General features: G+C 39.7%; 1 long non-coding RNA gene across 3 annotated transcripts; it reads left to right on the top strand.

Moving 5' to 3' along the window:
* Positions 1-5122: 5122 nt before the first annotated feature.
* LOC126995866 (uncharacterized) lies at positions 5123-10951 on the top strand. Of its 3 annotated transcripts, none has more exons than XR_007750753.1 (4): positions 5123-6174; positions 7047-7153; positions 8386-8445; positions 9431-10951. It is a non-coding gene; the product is annotated as an uncharacterized LOC126995866 (long non-coding RNA). The 3 variants fall into 3 exon arrangements; XR_007750752.1 differs by having other exon boundaries at positions 5123-5653; positions 9431-10950; XR_007750751.1 differs by having other exon boundaries at positions 5123-7153; positions 9431-10950.
* Positions 10952-16407: the final 5456 nt, after the last annotated feature.

Genomic DNA, 16407 nt, shown 5'->3' with positions numbered 1-16407 from the left:
ACTATTTTGGGACCCAATGTGCATGACTTTGCATTTGTCAACATTAAAAGACATTTGCCATTTTTCCGACCATTCGATAATGTGATTGAGGTCTTTCTGAATGATTTCGCAGTCGGTCTTTGTGAGGGCATCTCCACCCACCTTGGTGTCATCTGCAAATTTCGATATTGTGGATTTCAGTCCTGATTCTAGGTCATTGATATATATGATAAAGAGGATGGGTCCCAGCACTGACCCTTGAGGCACTCCACTAGTGACTGGAAGCCAATCGGAAGGCTGTCCGTTGAGTAGTACTCGTTGTTTTCTGTCGGTGAGCCAATCTCTTATCCACGCGATCAGATTGGCTCCGATGCCCGCCGAGTGCAGTTTCTTAAGGAGTCGCTCGTGCGGTACCTTGTCGAAGGCTTTCTGAAAGTCCAGGTATATAACATCACTGGGAATGTGGGCATCCCAGTTCTTATATATACCTTGGAAGAAGTCTAATAAATTCGTTAGGCAGGAGCGCTTGTTTCTGAAGCCATGCTGGGTGTCGGATATTATATTATTGTTTTCTAGAAACTTAACAAGTTTATCTCTAATAATCTTTTCGAGTATTTTTCCTGCCACTGATGTCAAACTTATGGGCCTGTAGTTTAATGCAACGCTTTTGTCTCCTTTTTTGAAAATCGGTGTTACGTTCGCCATCTTCCAGTCTTCCGGGACCTTGTTTAGTTGGACTGACCGGTTGAATATGTTAGTGAGTGGTTGAAGTATTTGTTGTTTAAGCTCTTTTAATAACCGCGGGGACAAACTGTCGGGTCCCGTTGACTTGTTCGTGTCGAGTTTGTCCAAGTACTTTTTCACTACTTGGTCGCATATTGTGTCAATTTCCAGCGGCGTGATCTCACTCGGCGGGTCAGGACCCTCGGGAATGGTTTCGATGTCCTCGACTGTGAATACGGATGCAAAATTACTATTGAGGATTCTGGCCATCTGTTTACTGTCCTGAGTTACAGATCCAGTCTCGTCTGTCAGGGGACCAATATTGGATTTTACTTTCTTTTTCGATCTTATGTACGTGAAGAATTTACGTACATAGGCCGCCTCTTCTGATTCTTTTATGGGAGCAGCGATTAGCGGGCTTTTTTTATTGTTGTTGTTTTTGTGGCCTTGAGCTGCCTCCTTTGTTGTACAAAAAAAAATATATATATATATATATATATATATATATATATATATATATATATATATATATATATATAGAGAGAGAGAGAGAGAGAGAAAAAAAATTTGGCCAAGAATAATTTGAGGGCGTGGCTTCTGACGACAGTCCTATAACCAGGATGTTGCTTAGTTTTGTTTACATCAGCTGGCACGGCGGCGCATTCAACAGGCAAAATCTATTGTCCTTTAAAAGCAAAACCAAAAGTCACACGCCATATACACACCTGTTGATGTTGCTTAGGGCTGCGAGAATTGGCCGGTGTTGTGGCAGCGAGGGGAAGCGAGGACTCCTCACGGCACGACGGCGACAACAAAGTGACCTAGTGTCACACTGACACTGACATTGGACGTTCTGTGGAGTTGCTAAGCGCCATTTTGTTTCTTGGCCAAATTTTCGTCGAAAGAGACACCGACACATCCAATGCAGGTTCTCAGGAATTGCAGCATTGCAAGCAGAAATATTTTCGAACCCTTTTTCTGCATAAATTTGGATTACTTTCATGTAAGGACGTGTTTTTTCCACCGGAGTTGTCAAGTACCGTCATATTGTCATTATTTTCGTCTTGTGTAGAGAAAGAAACATAGCCACTACATTTTTTATAGGAACAATATCAGTTTCTGTATTGATGTGTATTTACGGTAATTAAGAGATATTTTCTGGGAAAATCTCGGGTGGTCGACCGCCAGTAGATACATCTGGTGACATTAGCTTTACAAGTCGCCCCTTCTCATCAGCTCTCTCTTTCTCATTTTCATTCTCTTTCTCTTTCTCATTCTCTCCCTCATCATTTTCATTACCTCTCTCTCATTTTCAATCTCTCCTCATTCTCTCTCTCTCTCTCTCTCTCTCTCTCTCTCTCTCTCTCTCTCTCTCTCTCTCTCTCTCTCTCTCTCTCTCTCTCTCTCTCTCTCTCTCTCTCTCTCTCTCTCTCTCTCTCTTTCTCACAGGAGTTATCTTGTATTATTAATTCCACTCTTGTAGGTCTTTTTTTTTCATCTCTGGTGATCAAAACATCTCCACCACTCCACAGCCATTTCTTTCCCTGAAAACATGTAACCAACCCCTATCAGTAATTGTTGCCTGACCTTAATGTTGCATTTTCTCCATTTACTAGTTAATATACCTCTAATAATGACATGCATGATTGCGCAACACGGTTGGTTGACGTCAAGTCAAATATAGACTGATTATAATTATTTGCGCATGGGTAAGTTTCTCTCCTTCCTGCCCCAATACTTCCTTTTGTTTTCTCGTAGTGAGTTTTGATCACATCTGAGACGCTCTACATCAGGGGTTCCCAACCTGGGGTACATGTACCCCAAGTGGTACATTTGCACTTTTCAGGGGGTACATTGGGTCCGAGAGAATAACCACTACTATACAATACATGGTGTTGTAATCTGCATTCAAATTGCACAACGTCGTTTTTTTTTTTTTTCCCTCATTTTAGTAAGCAAAACTGTTATTTAAATCATATCATCAGTCTACACATACAGATTTCATTATAAAATAATATCAAAATATTACAATTTCATCGTTTTTTTAGCCTAATTTTTTAGGGATACACGAGAACCTAAAACAAATGCCCAAGGGGTATATAGGAACAAAAAGGTTGGGAACCCCTGCTCTACATAGAAGGCTGTACATCCTTCTTCATTAAAAAGTAAAGCCATGTTCAATATATAATGAATACTATGCAGAGGAAGTGTGAGGGATCAAGGCGGGTGTGGAACATTTCATCTCAGCTCCTACGGAATAAAGACAAGGAAATGTTGGTGTTTTTTCGATGAAAACCTGTACATACATCCTTAAGGTGGCGTCACACAGGGCAAATTTCTCCCAACATATTGCTCGTTTTGGTTTTCGGTTGGGCAATATGAACAACCACCAACAAGATTTGGCGGATCGGAAAGGATGGACAACGGTTGTGTTGCCAGACTAGTTGGGAAAAATCGGGGTCAAATGACATTCGTGCTATAAGCTGTAAATGCAAATTGAAAATAAATCATCGTACATATTTACTCAAATTGTCAACTGCAAAACTCCAAAAACCGACGTACATGTGCAAGTATGTGTTTGTGATTTATTTGTCCACAGTGTAAAGTTATTTATGACACTCAACTGACTGTGATGGTATGCTGGGTGGAGTCTGTGCCTAGCGCGAGGTAAACAAACTGTTGAAATGGAGAACACTTACACGACAAGGTTTTGCTGGAGTGTGCAAGCTCCGCACAGACTCATTGATTTTCTAAAACCTCAATATCCTTCCGATTCATAGTAAAGTAGCTGGAGAAGTGCTGGCGTGGTGTTTGATGTTGTTGGAGCGCGGCGTCAACACAACAGTTCAGGGTCAGTATCAAGGAGACTATAGAACAGGAGAGGGGGCCTCTATGGGAGACCGTGGGTGGGTAGGTGGTGTATGTCGGTTGCAACAGATGGCGCAGGAGCAGCGGTGTTTACATCCAGGCGCCTCCCCCACCACCCCTCCAGACAGCCACCCCCAACCCCCAGTACCCCATCAGCAGTGTTGCTACATGGGATCAAGCAGCAAATGTTGCTACTTTTTTCTTCAGTCTGGTTATTTTCCAATAAAAAAAAAATATATATATATATATATATATATATATATATATATATATATATATATATATATATATATATATATATATATATATATATATATATATATATATATATATATATATATATATATATATATATATATATATATATATATATATATATATATATATATATATATATATATATATATATATATATATATATATATATATATATATATATATATATATATATATATATATATATATATATATATATATATATATATATATATATATATATATATATATATATATATACCAGGTAGATATAGCCTAATTGCATGTCATGAGTAATGCTATTATTGTACCGCAATTATATATATTACTCTCTCTTCATTTGTGGGAGGCTACCAGTGGTTAGATGTGTTTTATGTGTTTAACCTTTCTGTATACATACTGGAATGAACCAAGGTTGTAGCCCTACTGCCGTTCTTTAAAAACAATGTGATCATGTTTTTCTTTCAAACTCATTGTTTTAGCACGCACGGTGACTTCCATCAGTAATGGTTTACATTGAATCATTGGTTTGTATGGGGAAAGAGTGGGTGGATATAATTATCTCGGTCTAACTTATACTGTTTATTATACCGCTATTCGCAGCAATATCTTTCTCTGCTCCGATTGCAACGCTGCCTCGTTCAAATCTCATAACACCGCCGCGGCCGCCACGTTTACCAGCCGGAGCCTCAAATCATGTCCCTTTGTGGTGATAAAGAGGACACAGCCTGGTGTGAAGCTACATTTATTCCGGGAAGATGGCAGACGAGGGTAAGTGATATATATATATATATATATATATATATATATATATATATATATATATATATATATATATATATATATATATATATATAAATAATGATAATGTGGAAATTCTAATCATTTTCACTCTGACTGCTGTTCTGTACTTGCTAACTGCATGCCTCCCCTCCTCCCGCGGCCCCGCTGGCAGCTGTACTTGATTTAAACACATGAACATGGGGAGACCGCAGGAGGCCGAATGGCCTACACACGGCAGCTCCAGATTCCCCCCCACTACCACCTGTCATCCTCGTCCACGTAGCTATCCAGTCTACTCTTAAAACAAGCTATCGTCCCTGCACTCACTATGTGATTGCCAAGTCTATTCCATTCCCCCACCACCCTATTACTAAACCAATGCCTGCCCATTTCCCTCCTAAATCTATACTTTTCTAATTTAAGTCCATTACTGCATGTTCTATCCTGCTTTAGCTCATCCCGATACTGTCCAAACATCTGGTGCAAAAGTTAACCAGCATCTTCACTTTTTCATCCTGTGGTGCCCCGAGGGCTGCGACACCACTCGTGTCATCATCATCTTCACCGGCAATATTTTCCGATGACAACAGCGGTATCGACCGCTAAAACACAACACGGACTCCAAGACATGATTGTCCCCACACGCACTGTTCATTTACCAACCTATACACAATTGTAATTGCCCATTAACGCACCCGCTTATCTCTCTAAGCCAAAAACACAATCAACTGCGGCCAAAACACGATCAACCGCGGAACAAAATGTTATGAAAACAAAGCTGCGTCACCGCGTGACAGCTACACTAGGATTAAAATCGACCTTATTACACATGTCGGTTAGGTAGATTATTGTATGAGCTCGGTGTGAGTTTGATGTATGACTCACACGCCTGACGTATTACCCTCGTGATGTCTGTATGTATGTCATGCCTATATAAAAAGCATTCATGCAGCCAAGAGATCAGATCAACCAGCACTCTGTTCGTTGCTGGACACTCAGTTGTCCTTCCCTAGACAACATGGGTAGAACATTCATCGTTGCTACTGTGAGTATGGAGTGATGTGGTACCATAGAGGAAAAGCGTATCTAACATATCTATTGTGTTCTATTATCTTAGTTTTACTTAGGATTATATTTCTATGATACTTTATTGTGTGAGTTTTTACTCAATATTATACCAGTGTTAACGTCAGTAACCAATAGTGAAAGAAAACCTGAAGACTCATTGAGTCTAGTAAGCCAGTCGCTGGTTTAAACAATATTTTTACCCTCTGTAATATTAAGTAGTATTAAGGTAGAATAAAATACATATAAGAAAGGCGACACCGTTTCATCACCCCATTTACGAACTCCTTTAAATACTCCTAAAGTACCAGTATTTTAAGTCAAGTGTTACAAGTGCAAACAGTGTGTCGTCGCCCCTGTGTGACCCGGGATTGCGGGTTACAACAATCCCTTACACTGATAAACTCTGGAACAGCCTTCCTTCGTCTGCATTTCCTCCTGCCTATTATTTGACCTTCAAGAAGAGTGTATCAAGACTCTACTGTTGTCTGTTTGGGAGCGGTGAGTAGCGGGGCTTTTTTTTCTCGTACGCTTTGTTGCCCTTTGTTTAAAGAAAATAATAATTAAATACATAGAAGTTGGCCGCCAATGCTTCCAACACATTTTGGTGCCATGTCTTCAAGTGGCTGGTGACTGTAAGTATCTCAGCAACCTGCATGCATCTATGCCATTCCTATCACGGTGCATGGAGCAAGCTTCACATAACACTCAGACAGAGACGGTTCACTTATGGTTATACTTCAGACTCAGTTTATTTCTTTGTCTATTAGGTGCAGTGCTGTTAATATTGTTAGTGGTAGTATTAGTACAGTTAATGTATTTATTTTCATTAATTTATCAGTATTTATTTATTATATTAATAGTGTTTGAAAATTCTAATACTAGTATTAAGATAAACAAAAATATCAGAAATATTTATACTCGTTAATTATTATTGCTTTTCTTATTATTAATTCCTTCAATGTCCTGGGACTTTGACATCTAGTGTTTTTCCGTCTAGCAGCCAAAATTGTGGTCTTTCTGAATGTGTATGTCCTAAGTCTTCATTGGTGTAACTAGTTATATACCATCAAAATTTGCATCTCTCTCCCTTCTCACCCTGTTGTCCCTGTATATCCTTTCAGTATCCAAAGAATTTCAATTTACCTCTTGTAATCACTTAACTAATGCAGTCAGCGAGTATACAACTTCACATCATACCTCGTAACTCTTCCTTCAAGATCATAACATCACCTGGCCTCTTAATTTCCTGGTGCACCAACAAACCCACTTGGCAATCCTCATCTCTATATTTTACCGTGTGGACATACTCTTTCCTTCCATGTTCCACTGTCGTATGTTATTCCACATCTAACACAACTACATCCCAACAGATCCGAACACGTTCGGTATCATCCAAGAGAATGTGGCAGCTGAAGAGGAGAGCCCAAGAAAGAGACCAAGGGTGAAGCTGAATGAAGACATTTAGCCACCCCCTGAGGTACGTGGCAGCATCCAACCATCTTGCTGAGCTGCAGGAGTGTGCTCCCCATTGCACTGCGCTAGCTCCATGTACTGATTTGGATATGAATACTTCATCTAGTGTTTGTTGAATATTGTGTTATTAATCTAATTATGACTTCACAAAATAGATTGTGCAAGTCACTTAACACATGCCCTGCACAACATCACTTTTAAGTTGTAGAATTCCTGCATATGGCTGCTGATTTGTGTATCCTGAAATGATTGGATAATGATTGTCTTAACATTTTTTTTTTCGTCCATGATCACTGAACCACGTTACGGTATGTCTTTGGGTGCAGATCCAGGGAATAAGTTTTGTTGGGGGGGACGTCAGACTTTTTGCGGGTGGAAGGAGCATTAGCATTACCGATTAGCCATTCTCGGCAGTCCTGGTCTTGAAAAACTGGTGGACTGACCTAAATCAATGGGTATAACGGCCTGGACTTTGTGCCAAAGCATTCCTGGGCGGCCAGTGTTCCTCTTCGGATCCGAATGAGACGCCTGATCCCTCTGAGAAAAAGCATTGTTTTAGCCGCAGCGCGGTTTTGAGCTAGTTTTCCTGTATCACTCAGGATCATGGGGGGTGGCCCGGGCCCACTGGGCCCCCCCTTGGATCTACCAATGTAGCTATGTCTTATAATATATCTATCCTTTACAGTCTGATGGTGCATCCTTCTATGTTGTCAAGTTTTAGTAGCTACTCATGAGAAGTATTCCATAATGATCATTGATTTCCAGATGCTTTTCACTAAAAAAAAGTGTCATTAAACCTGCCGCAAATAATAATCAGCTATATTCAACCCTTGCTTTAAGAATCAATATGGAGGAAGGGGGTGATGTTATATCCAAAAATCTTTTACATCTGAAGTATCCAACCTTTTAGTGTATAACAAATCTTGTTTGTTACATGAACTTAAAAGTTCACTATTTCCATACATGATTTTTTTTCCTTGTATTTGATGATTAATCCTGACATGTATTTCCATTATCAGTAGGTAATATATAGTAACAAGACAATAATACACATTATAACAATGTATATTTTATAGCCCAATGAGTGCACGAGATCATTTACCTCATTAGTGCCTCCAAATCCGGGAGTCCTTCCCTAAATTCTTTGCCTGAATTTGTCACACCAAATACAATAACTAATTTTAATGACCATTTGCATCCATTTTTCACTTTGATTAAGAAATTGCCTCTCAGCAGGGTGTGAACTTGATGGGATTGGAGAAAACTCGACTCGGCCATCAAGCTCACCACAATATAGTAAGGAACCTCGTGTTCTCAGTGATAATTTATCCTCTTCAGTTTACTACTCCATGTTGCTTTAATCACAACTAATGTGTTGGAAACATTACAGCTTAATTACATACCTCACATCTCTGCATACAAATTGAGTTCAATATTTAACTGTTACACCAGTAGGCTACATATATTAAAAAAAAAGGTATGTAAAAAGGTTGACATTTTGAATGATATATTTAAACTCTTTTTATGTTTCTATGGCTGTAGTACCGTTACGATTAGTCGAGTGATCAGCACATGGGTCTTATGTTCTTGATAGCATAGGTTCAAATTTTGCCATAGGCTGGCAATTGAAAGTAACAGTAGTGTCCACTGATACCTGCCTGTTTCGTGTTTATCCTGTTCCACTTTAAACCATGACTGGCCAATCTTTGAAGAGGTAGCATAACCTTGAAGTGCCACTAACAATCCTTTGTCCATTCTTCTCATGTGATCCTTTTTTTTCCCCACCCGCCTATAGCGCCGGTAGGCTTTCTTCAGGGGCCTGGCGGTCGCCCCAGGCCCGTCATGGTGCAGGCATTTTTTTTTATAGTGGCGCCATTTATTATTGGGTCATGCTGCCCCCCGGAACTCATTCTTGATTCACTTGGATGGTTTAGCAGGGCTTAGGTATGACTAACATTTGAGAAACAGGGAATTTTTAGATTTTTAGTGTGGCAACACTATGGACTGAACATCAAATATATATGGAAAATCGGTGTTTGTAGATCTTGACATTATGTCTGTCAAAAGTCTTCAGTTGTATCCTTTCCCCCATCTCTCCTGAAAATATTACTCTTGTCAGGCAATCTAAGTGAAGCCTTCCATCGAAGCTGGCGTGCAGACATAATGTCAATGCTTAGATTCACTGTCCTTATAGCACTGAAAATAATGCAATTACATGCACATATTTTATTATTTAGAATTGTGATTAATTGTGATTAAATATTTTTGCATGTATTTTCAGACATGAAAAGTGAAAATTGCTGCACAAAACAGTCTGTCGTCTGCGCCGGGAGGCAAGGCATCTCAAAGCCCAGGCTGTTACAACTCCTGGGCAGTTTTTGCCCAGAGTCAGCATTTTTTTTGATTCAATAGGATGGATTTTTTCTAAGGTCAGGTTCAACATGCTGCAAGATGCCAAGATCTAAGCCTAGTAGGAGATATGGGTTACAAGAGAGGAGGTTTGCTCTGGCCTTATACTATCAAAGTCCAAATGCTAATAGATTTCTAAGCACAGTATTTCACTTGCCTTCAGTTTCAACACTTCACTCATGACTCAGGGGTATTTCAGTAAACGTTGGCTGGAAAAAAACAGACTCTGACAGCCCTGCAACAAAGAGCACAGGCTTTGTCAAAAGAAGAGATACTTCGTGAGATTTGCCATTATTTAGTTTTACTCTTGTTACGACAATAATTTTTTCCATATACTTTGCCAAATATTGCAGGTAATGCACCATTGTTGGTCTTACCTGTTATAAATCAGATATTGTTCAATTAACAAGCTTCGGGTGTCTGCCACTTTCCAGTTGTAATGCAAGGAATCATTTATCTCCCCTGCCAGATATCACATGTAATGCACCATTGTTAGTTTTGCCTGTTATAAATCAGATCTTGTTCGGTTAACAAGCTTTAGGTGTCTGCCACTTTCCAGTTGTAATGCAAGGAATCCCCTGCCAGATATCGCATGTAATGCACCATTGTTGGATTTGCCTGTTTTAATCAGATCTTGTTCAGATCACAAGCTTTGAATATCTGCCATTGTTTATTTCAGTTGTAATGCTTGGAAGCATTTGTTCTCTGCCCTACCCAACAGTATGGAATGCCTTGTTATGGATTTTGCCTGTTATAGTTAATCTTGTTCAAGTAACAAGCTTTTGGTATCTGCCTTACCTAATAATGTGCTGCAATGACACTTGGCTTGGTTTCATAATGTGAAATACAGCATGTAATTTCATCACACTAAGTGTCTATCATCACGTGTCTGGCACTATTATCCAGGAGTAATCTTGTTTGTATTACAGCATGCAATGTTTTTTTTTCTGCTTTATATTATATACATAATCACATAGGTATGATTTTTTTTTGACAAAATGTAATGGCAGTTGATATTCTTGACTAATGCCTCATAAACCTTGTGAAAAATAATGCCTTTTTTGAGGGAAGTCGGGGGTGGACAGAGAGTGGTTTGTTTGGTTGGCCAGTTCAAATCATTAAAAAATAAACATTGAAAATCTTTGTAAACATGAAATAATAGGAATGTTTTACTAAAATTAATGCATATATGTACTTTGTGGTGAAATAATAATTTCCGTTCAAAAACAAACACTAGACACTCACTGTAAACATTAAATTATAGTACATTTTAATAAAAAGCTAATGCATATAATTTGTGCTAAAATAATCTATTTCTTTAAAAAATAAATACTAGCAACTTTGTAAACATGAAATAATAGCGACATTTTAATACAGACCTGAGATAAGTAAGAATATAAAAGAAAATAAATTACCCCCACCCCCACCCCCCCTTGGATAAAGCCTTGGACAAAGTGCTGCATAGGAGGTTGCTGTGGTCTGAGGGGTGGTTTGCCGAGATGGATGGAAAATATCTTGATTGATAGAGAAATGAGAACAGTGGTAAAAGATTGGGAGTCGTCGTGGAGGAAGGTCGAAAGTAGAGTGCCCCAAGGTTCAGTACTGGCACCAATCATGTTTGCAATCTATATAAATAATATGACAGTGTGAATAGCTACATGAGCCTTTTTTGCAGTTGATGCCAAGTTGTTAAAAAAAAAATAAGAGTGAGGAAAATTGTGGAGTGATCCAGGTGGATCTGAACAAGATATTGGAGTGGAAATAGAGTTTAATCTATAGAAATGTAAAGTAATGGAGTTTGGAAAGAGTGTGAGGAGAGTAAAAGGAAGTTATGTGTTGAATGGTGAGAGGTTGAGTAGATCAGAAAAGTTAGAAGATCTGGGTGTTACAGTGACTGGAAATTTTACCCCGAAGAGACATATTAGCAAAATTACAGGGGAAACATATAACTTGTTGAGAAGAATAAGGCTGGCTTTTGCATATATGGTTGAAGAGATGATCAGAAAGATGATTATATCACTGATTAAACCTAGACTGGAGTATGCAGCTGTAGTGTGGTCACCCTACAGGCAAAAAGGATATAAGAAAGTTGGAGAGTTCATAGAGTGGCAACAAAGATTGTGCCAAGTATCAGGGACTTGTCATATGATGAAAGATTGGCAAAGTTGCATCTACCAACGTTGGAAAAAGGAGAGAAAGGGGGGACTTGATAACTTGATGGTATGGGTTACATGAGATACTAGATGACATGGAAGGAGACTGAAGATGAGTGATTGTAGAAGATATGTCAAAAAGTAGTTTCCCATATAGAAAAATTGATGTATGAAACAGTCTGGATAAGGAGATAGTAAATGAAAGAAGTATACAGGGATTCAAGGCTAAGTTGGACACACACACACACACACACACACACACATCTGTCGATGCTACTTAGATGTATTATCTAGTTAGCATCGATAGATGGTCCATTGCACTGGTCCACTGGTCCATTGCAACTGCCTGGTTGCAGCAGTTGAGCCTCACAGTGGAGCCTGGCCAGATATTTTTTTGCCAATCAGCTTAGGGACTGCTGATACTAAAATTAAAGTTCTAAAAACAAAGTTATCAGGTTCTGCTTCAGATTTGGAAGAATCACCGGTACCACCGAAAATACTAGCATATTCCTCATAATCTTTATCTTCCTCTGAATTGTCAACAGTAGGCAGCAGTGGCACCTTCTATACTTTCCGCTTCCTGAGAGGTGTTAGTGTCACTACTAGCAATCATAGTACTACTAGTGCTAACTATCGAGGTGCTGGGCCTTACATCACATTCATAAGAATAGCGGCTCCTAGCGAGAGTGCGTTTAGGGCACGGTGTGGTGATAATTGCAACATTTCTAGCACGTACGACGGAGTTTTGACTAGCGAACAGGCGTGTTTATGTCACAAGGGTTGTATTTTTCCATACTGGCCTCACGATTTCTTCTAAGTCGATGGGCGATGAGACTGCGAGCTCCAGGGTGAAGAAAGGGAAGAGCCCGCGCGGAAAAATACACACCTTGTGACATAAACACGCCTGTCTGCTTGTCAGAACCCCGTCGTACGTGCTAGAAATGTTGTAATTACCACCACACCGTCCGCTAGGAGCCGCTATTCTTAAGATATACCAGTAGTTATACAATTTTTTATATACTTTCCATTGCAAACCCCCGTTATCTACGATAAAAAATACTATACCAGCCTGGTGAGTTCTGATTGTGTTTTGTTGTTTTTTTTTTTTTTGTTTGTTTGTTTCAAATAACTGATTTTAGTGGTATTGCTGGGGCTGGGAGGGCGAAGGGGGTTGTGCAGGTAGAAAATGTGATTTATGACAGGAAAGAATGTCACATCAGTTAAAAGCACATCAAAACTCACCAAAAAAAATACCTATGCTCATATATTGCAGTGCATGTAAAGTAAAAATTTATCTATAATTTGTTTACTTTAGGTCCACATCCACATCATGTATAGTGACAAAATTTAAATTGTAGTACATGAAGTCAGCTTTGCAGTGTTGTATGTTAATTACGTAACCTTTATATAGACCGGAAGCAAGGGGGGGGTCAACCTAGCTGGAAAGGTAACAAATTCTAACCCACATAGCAATGGTCCTTGTGTCTGCACATGCATGAAAACTAAAGTCTGCCAGGCCTGCAGTGGTGGGCAAGGTCATGAGATCATGTCAAAGTTGTAGACCCATTGCATTTATTAAGACCCTTACTTTGGTCCTGATCTGAACATCACGGTAGAGATGGCAGGATGGCCGGAAATGACTCCAATGGACATGACAGACAACTTACATTCCGACAAAATTTGGCTAATGTTAACGGTTTGTGTGTAAAAATGGTCATAGTTCAGAAATATGGTGCAAATGGCGTCTTTTTATGGCAATTAGACAACTTTGACCATTTTTACAGACAAACCGTTAACATTAGCCAAATTTTGTCGGAATGTAAGTTGTTTGTCTTGTCCACTGGAGTCATTTGCGACCATCCTGCCATCTCTACCGTGATGTTCAGATCAGGACCAAAGTCAGGGTCTTAATAAATGCAATGGGGCTACAACTTTGACATGACCTCATGACCTTGTCCACCACTGCAGGCCTGGCGGATGTCGATTTTCATGCATGGGCAGACACAAGGACCATTGCTATGTGGGTTAGAATTTGTTACCTTTCCAGCTAGGTTGACCCCCCCCCACCCCCTGGCTCCCGGTCTAATAGGTAAAATTAGCTGGGTTAGGTTGGGTAGTAAAGATGACAAACCTAGTATCTACGTACCTTAACCCCCACAAGCCCCAAAACCTGATGGCGTTCAGAGAGGGAAGGTGGATGAGATGTGGACATAAAGTATATATATTTTTACATAAATGAATAATACAGGACACTGTATACAACACACGAGGCGGAGCAGGACCTGAAACCTCATCAACGGTAAACGGTAAACGAGACACAACACAGCACACAGCACACGAGACGCCGTGTTAAGAAGCAGAGATCAGCACATCAAACCTGCTGTGTTGTGCACTTAGGCTATGCTGAATTTGAAGGCACCAGTCTGGCACAGCGCGGCACAGTTTCTTCTTCTATGGGGCTAGTTAGGCTGTGGGGCCACAGCCTCTACAGCCCCGTCTGTGGTAGTTGGTATCAGGTGTTGTTTTTTGTTTGCCGTTCTGTCACCAGGGCGGGAGTTAGATCCTGTCGAGTTGCTCCGACTTCTGCAGGAAGGTTTGCGTGCACTTGAGGGCTTGGAAAGCTGTGTTGGGGCTGAGGGTGTCGCTGGCCAGGTCGTTTGCTCCCGCCGCCTTCAGTGACTCGAAAAGTTCCAATATTTTTATTCCTATTTATCATCGTTAAAACTTAGTTTATTTATCAATACTAATTCAACATGTAAATTATGTAGGAAATAATTTCAATCCATTTTTCATTGTTGTATGTCTTTTAACACTGACATGTTGTGAAATTTCACCTCAGGCTGTTATTTTACGAGTCTTTCTGGGACTCAGGTGTTTGCACCACATAGCGTCTATAGCTGTAGACTAGAGCGACCACAGCCCCGACCAGTGAACACCGTAGTGGCCATGTTGACATCAGTTCGCTACGCCTCTACAATATAGTGGTATTATACAGGTGGGCTTCCCAGACCCATACCAACATAGCAACACGGGAGAGTCCACGGAGGCCACACACATATATATATATATATATATATATATATATATATATATATATATATATATATATATATATATAGTATATATATACCGGTCCACTACTCGAACTACAACAAAAAGACATATTGTAGGCTACTTAGTACTGGCCCGATGTACATTTGCCTCTTATGGCCCGATTGCTGAATATTTATATCGGCCTTATATTTGTCCGATAAACAAACTCCTAGAACTACAACAAAAAGACGTAATATAGGCTACTTAGTACTGGCCCGATGTACATTTGCCTCTTATGGCCCGATTGCATAATATTTATATCGGCCTTATATTGGCCCGATAAACCAAATCCTTTATGCCATAGTTCCGTTATTTGCTGGTATCGGCCCGGACTTTCGATGATTGCTGGGACTTGACGCTGATAACACTAACTTTAATTGTAGATCGTTGTTGGAGCTTATAAGACAGTTTTAGTTGCTGAAAATGATACATGCAATGTTCTGGGTATACGATAATCTGGCTGGGCGAGTTTGAATTGAGGCGCCATCTATCGGCCGTTAGGAGAAAACTTGCCCGTGTAGGAGTAACAGTTACTGTTCTTCAATATAAAGGATATCTAAATATGTGACGCGTTCTCCTTTCTTTACGAGACTATAAACTGAAAACGAGAAAAAAACGACAGCGAGAAAATACACTGGAAACGAAAAGGTTCATAAAAATAATAAGAGGCAGTATAAACAGATAGAGGAAATTAGGAAGAAAACTAATGAATCGGGAAAAGGGAATTAAAACAAGTAGGTTAAAACAAACAGAAAATGAAAAAAAAATGTATAAAATAGGCAGAAAGCAAAACCAAAAGCGTGTGTGTGTGTGTGTGTGTGTGTGTGTGTGTGTGTGTGTGTTAAACAACGCGATACAAAACGATGTAGTTCACCAGTCACATATTCATTACTTTTTTTTCATAAGTAGTATCAGAAAAAAAACGCGAAAAAAAATACTTTTGTAGATTAGATTATGAAGACCTCCCACGAGCACTACTGAAACATACTCATTTTTTAAACACGTCTGCGCGCAATTACATATATATGACAAGGCTTTCATAGGAGTTGTGGGATTTCCATGGGTAGTTTTGTGACCCCTCTGTTAGTTTGACCTTTCTTCTGTATGGTGAACGTGAAAAAAACATCCTCAGAACCAGATTGATTTTCTTTTCGGCCTTTGGAAATAGTTGATGAGAGGCGGAAGCGTCAGACAATGCCGACCAAAGCCTAGCCTAGTCAGCCGCCGCCTCTTGCATTGCATAAATACCACGTCCCTATTAATCACATTGTTCACTTTCCGCTCCATGGTTCAACAACTGCCTATCATCAACACGCCATCAAACGGAATATCCACACAACTCGTAGCATTTTGATGAACAATATACAATTAACTGATTTATCCGTGTGAAGTAGGACATGGGTTCCAGCACGCATGTCGACAACCAGTGGAAAAGTAACACCACGCCATATTAGTCCATGAGCCAGACCCCCAGATTTCGAGTTTCAGTATAAATTTGGTGAACAGATCCAACCCTAATTTTTGGTTAGCCTGATATCTGAAGTATCCGAAAATAGGGTATGGACGTTTCGGATCCACAGCTTAGTACCCTTATGGCGGCCAT

Source organism: Eriocheir sinensis, chromosome 9, assembly GCF_024679095.1.
Source record: "Eriocheir sinensis breed Jianghai 21 chromosome 9, ASM2467909v1, whole genome shotgun sequence".
Lineage (NCBI taxonomy): Eukaryota > Metazoa > Arthropoda > Malacostraca > Decapoda > Varunidae > Eriocheir > Eriocheir sinensis.
This window is presented reverse-complemented; position numbering and strand designations above follow the sequence as displayed.